Source organism: Macadamia integrifolia, unplaced genomic scaffold, assembly GCF_013358625.1.
Source record: "Macadamia integrifolia cultivar HAES 741 unplaced genomic scaffold, SCU_Mint_v3 scaffold125, whole genome shotgun sequence".
NCBI lineage: Eukaryota > Viridiplantae > Streptophyta > Magnoliopsida > Proteales > Proteaceae > Macadamia > Macadamia integrifolia.
In genome coordinates this window covers 318,906-324,905 of record NW_024868131.1, presented here as the reverse complement: position 1 = coordinate 324,905, position 6,000 = coordinate 318,906, and positions in this window count along the sequence as shown.

Here is a 6,000-nt window from a genome sequence, read left to right as displayed (position 1 = left end):
GCAGCGCCGAGGTTTGATCTTCCCATTCCGACGCCGGAAGAGTGATCTCCAATACGAGATCTACGTTTAGAGGTGAGCAAAGGCTAGGTTCCTTAAACTTTCACCATACCCAAATGAAACCCTTGATTTGGGTAGAGTTTCTTTAGGTCTCGTAAATCCCCCTTGAGATGATGAATCTAAGGTTTAATAAATGGTTTATGTGTTGATTTTGAAGGATTTGAAGACGTGTTTCCACGGTTGGAGGAGCATTGGTGATTTCAAGTGATTTTGGGGTCTTTGAACGAGTTTTTGAGCAAACAATGTAAGATGGCTTCCATTCCTTAAATCTAACCTAGATCTAGGTTAGAACCATCTTATGAGACCTTGAATGTGTGGAGAATAGGTTTGGAAAAGCCCTATTTGATTCCCTAAAGGTTGGGGAAGGTTTGGGAAAAATGGCATTTTCCCGCTAAGACCGGTGGGCCAAATCGGTGGGCCAAATGGCCCGCCTAAGGGCACCCGCCTGAGAGGACAGGCCCTCGGGGCCAACCGGCGGGCCAACCTGCTCACCGATCCTAGCAGGGCCCTTGGGGCCAACCGACGGGCCGACCTGCCCGCCAGTCAGGACCGGTGGGTCTGACTGGTGGGTCAAGACAGGTGGGCTGTCCGACCCACCCGAGAGGCTCCCAACGTGATTTTTTTATCCGAATGGACCCAAAACGGACATGTGACCTTCTTTTAGAATTCTAAAGATGATTTTGCCACCAAATCTTGTTAGTTTTGAGCCTAAAGTGGTGAAATACTAACCCCATTCACTCATGATAGGTTCACCAAATCTTACGCTTCTCGCACCGGATCTCACCCGTACCAGGCGTGAGTCTTTGTACACTACAGGTAAGTGGGGAGAGAACGTTTGGCCTTATGTTAAGACTTGTTTGGCATTCATTTAATTGTATCTAGACTAGTCATGTCATCATGCGAATTATGTGTAACTTAGCCATCCTCATATTATTATGACTTGTGTGTTGTGTTTATTTTCTTAATGTCAAATAATGATGTGAATATGTGATAAATGATGACATCATGGTGCATAATGCATTAGTAGACTAGATGCCATAGTCGGCTTGGAAATGAGTGCATTGGTGGCCTGTGGAATGGGACACGGAGGTACTATGCAATCGTACTATGTCATATAGGAGCATGCGGTGTAGGATTATCATCTTCCCGTGCTACGACCCTTCCCAATAGGGGTTGAGGTGTTGGGTTACCATTTGGGAGGAACCAGTGGTCGCGGTTGTCGGGTCACTATGGCGGTTAGACATATGCCCGGCTAGTCATTAGGACAGTCGACAACCTCAGTGGTATATTCAAGAGGGCCAATCGTACTGCTTTTAAATTACTGGAGTCAGCACCTTTAATTTCTGTCATTTACTTTACGTTGAGAGCCGGTAGTCGGCATGTTTTACTTTTTTGAGTAGTCACGGTGGGCCTTCTCCAACAGCCCTATGGGCGTATCGCGGGATGGAGTTCGCGGCTCGTACCCGGAGTATACGCGCACTGTGATTGTAGTAGCACTAAACCAAAGACTTAGTAATGTTGATTAGCTGGAAGTGATTAAAATGAATTGCATAGCATATAGTGCATATGGTTGTGATTTATTGTGTGGACTGTTGTGTGGTCCTTCTTTTCACTTACTGAGCTAGTGAGCTCATCCCACGTGTGCACCTCTTTTAGATGATTTTGCAGGTCATCAACCTGAAGAGCACGGGTTGGGCCCCATAGTTGAATTCCCTGAAGAGGATTGGTGGGTCCCCGAGGAATTAGAGCATGGCACAGATTGCTCGTGCAAGGGCTGTGCGCTGGGACCGCAGCTTTGATACCGAGTTGAGCTTTACTGTTGATACCGAGCTGAGCTCTTCTTCTGATACCGAGCTGAGCTCTACCTTTTGACACCGAGCTGAGCTTTATCTTTGATACCGAGCTGAGCTCTACTTTTGATACCAAGCTGAGCTGTACCCTTTGTGTTTTTTATGATCCCTTTTGTGTACTTGATATGTAAATTATATTCTTTTGTGTAAATATCATGCCTACGGGCCCACATTTACTTAACTATGTATTACAATTTGGGTATCAAGTATAATGGCAATATTTACAGGTAAATTAAGCCTTCCGCTGAACTGATGAACACTTTCTGAGTTGTGTGTATGTTGTGGTTGGATACTGTATCAGATGATCCTGGTAGGTTTGGGTTGACCGGTGTTAACCCGGTCACTGGTCCGGTTCTGTGCGAACGGGGTGTGACAACGGTGGTATCAGAGCGTGATGCTCTATTCCACTCACAGCATACCATTAGACCCCATAGAATCTATAATAGAAAATGGGATTGGGTTAATGTAAAAACTTTAAAGAGATAAAAGCCAAAGAAAGAAAGTAACAAAAATGGTTGCATTTAGTTATTGCATTCATGGCATGCATGAGAGAAAATGAAAGATTAATTAATTGATGTCATAACCCATCGAGTACGAGTTTAATGAAATTTCGGCAGCATAACGGCGCAAAACAAGATTTCCAAAAAATTTTCACACAAACACCTGATAAACAACATATATATAAATATCAATGATCAAAATTAACAAAAGACATTACAACTAAACTATACTAGTTATCAAACATACAAATTCACCACAAACCACCATCAAAACACATCACCCCACAAATAAGTCCATTTACAGAGAAAGTACAAAGAATGAGAAAAGAAAGAAAAACACAATAAGATCAACAACATGAAATAGGTGAGAAGCTGGTGTGGACGAGCTAAGTCCTCACTGATCATCGTCATTGTCATCGTCCAATACTACTACTCCGTTCACCTAAGGTCTAGAGTTAACGTTGAGTCGATGGTCGTAGTAGTCAAACCTCGAGTTCACCAGTTGTACATCCCTCCGAATTCAGCCAAAATCTGCTGAAATGGCATTGGCCGTTGTATCCAAGTCCTGGCCCAGTCTGAGAAAGGAATTCTCCAAAGTAGCCTGCCTCTCCAGGATGCGTTCCTCCATAGAAGCACTCTCATCCAGTCTTCTTAACAGCTGATCTTGCCCATCCTTCAAAGCCCTCATAGTAGACATCATGCCCTCAAAATCATATGCACCACTCTCAGGTGGTGGGGCTCTATGTTGTGGGCCTGCAGCTCTAGTGAAGCTAGGATCAGCACCTCTCGACTCATGAGACACCTCCTCAAGGATGTCCTCATCCACAAAGTCATCCTCCCCACCCTGAGGAACATAGTCCTCATCCTCCTCACTAGACTCCTCCTCCATGGGAACATCCTCCCTAGGGGCAACCTTCCTATCCCTACCTCTCTGAGCTCCTGCTCTCTGAGGCACATCCATAAGAGTGTGGAGACCCATCCTCAATAGATTTCCCCTGTCAAACTTATCTGATGGCATCTTCCCCTCCTCACCACTCAGGTCCACCCCAAAGAACTCAAAAATCCTGGTGAGGATCCTGCCATATGGAAATCCTCCATCCTCGGGGTGAGAAGTATGGTGATCCATGGTCTTGAGGATGACGTAAGGCAAGCACAAGTGCTCGTCACCCCCCTCTAAAGCCTTATAAATGTAGAAGGCTAAGAAGGCCGCCATGAAGCCCACCTGGTTCCAGTGACCTCCTCTGGGGAGCAAGTTGAACTGGACCAAATAGGTAAACACACGAACCTCTGGGAAAAATGATGTCTAGGAATCCGGACGCTCCCTGTTGCCACAGATGGTCTCATAGATGTGGTCCGATGTCTCCGAACTCATGAACGGGCCCATGGGCTTACTCCTGGGAGGACTGTAGAAACGGTGCCCAGCTGAAGAAATACCCAAAATACTAGCCAGGGTGTCCACGGTCAGCTGAATGTCCACCCCCTTCACCATACTAATTATCGCATACTCTCCGTACTGGTAGGAAACCTCCAGGTTACAGTAGAATCTACGAACCAGCTGCTCGTAGCACGGAGGATCTATGTGGAGGATAGACTGCCAACCCAATGCGGTGAACCTCTTCTGAAGTTGAACCTTGTGGAAGTCGTCAACTACCACAGTCTTCTCCATCATTACAGACCTCTTCAGGAAGGCCTGCCAGTTGGTTGCTGCCTCTGAACAGCGAAAGAGTTCCTCGTTATAGTCAGAAGGATCAATAGGGGCAGGTCTGGGTCGCCCTGTGCGAGGGGCTGGAGAACTAGTCCCCGCACTCTTCCGTTTGGAAGTGGTGGTCTTACGCCGAGTAGAAGAGGATGCGGGTTCCTTGCCCTTGCGAGAAGACATCCTGGGAAGAAAAGAGGAAAGAAGGGTAAGGAAAAAAAAAAAAGAATAACAAAGGGAATAAATAGATGGGTGAGCAATAAGAGGAAGCCCCCAAAACCCAATTCTGACAAAACAGAAATCATGGAAAAATGGAATGTGACAAAATGTGAGAAGTGAGGAGTGATAAAAAGCCTATGAATGAAATGTCTGGCCAGTGACCAGACAGAGATTATGGCAAAACAGCAATATGACGGAAAGGGCATATATAGCATGGCAAGTAAAGAATGATAGAAAAATCCCAATTCTCATTGTGCAAGTTCAATCTAAGAAAAAAAAAATGAAAAGACTCGCAATAGAGTAAAGCTTGAAGCTACAGGTCTAAGATTGGAATGCCATCGTAATGCAATCAAGAATATGCAAAAACATCTGCTAATATGCTACTAAGGTCCATAAATATAAAAGGATGTAAAGAGAATCAAAGAGACCCAACACAAAAAGATGGATTTTCATGGGAAGAAATGGGATTTTAAACATACGGGACTTTCTATGATCTCTACAGCATGTCAAGTACAAATCAAATATAAGGCATTGCATTTGAGTTATTAATTGGGAAGAAAAGAGCAGAAATTGAAGAAATCCCCAAAATGGAGAAAACTAGGGCACGGTTGGGGTTTTCTCTCAAAAATTGAGAAGTAAATCCTAAAACTAGAAACAAATCACAGAGAAAACATCATATTCACATGAAATCGCTGTTCTATGGAAGGAAACACAGAAAAGAATTGAGATTTAAGACTACTCATGAGTTCTACCCCCAAAGTACATGTTCTGAGAAGAAAATGAGGAAGAAACTTACTTATGAGTGGAGGAGTTGAATCTTCCCAAAACCGTCGGATCATTGAGTGAGATCACGAGTGGAAGCGTCAAGGAGCTCTCAAAGATCGCCTGAGAGAGAGAGAGAGAGAGAGTGTGTGGAAGAAATGTGAGAACAAATGATGACTAGGGGCTTAAAAGCCCTGTTCATATTTTCCGCTCGGGTAGGACCGGTGGGCCGACCGGCGGCCCAACCTGCCCGCCGGTGGTAGCCCGCCGGTTGAGAGAAAACTTGAAAAAAAAAATATAATAATAAAAAGAGAAAGGTGGGGGTATTATTATTATTCTTATAATATATATATATATATATAAAAAGGGGGTGTGTGGATAGCACCATATGGTCAAGTAGGACCTTTGTCCTACTTGTTGAAGCACTAGCCCTGTATTTCCGAGAGTAAGTTATGGCTAGTTGTAAATGGTTATACACTATAATACCCTATGTGTTGGCATACAATTATGTGCCGATATCAATTCTAAGGTGTTTAACCAATGTGGTATATGATATGTTTCAGGTACAGGGATACGATGGTACGTACTAGATCCGGTAGCAATGCACGAGGTACCTCGCGTGGTCCTCATCCGGTTGGTTAACCACCGAATCCTAGAAGGTCCCGCTCTGTGGGGCAAACCTCACTTCCACAACCTCCAGAGACCTTTGGTCAGGGTGGGGCACAAGGGGACCCACCTATGACTGCACTTCCGGACCCTCCACCGGTTATTACTCCGGGGGATGTTGCTACCATAATCCAGCAGTCACAACAGGCTTTCCAGCAACAAATGCTTCAGCAACAGCAAGCATTTATGACTGCTATACAGCAACAATTGGACCTTTCTCAAATAGGTCAACCTCCCCAGATACTTAATC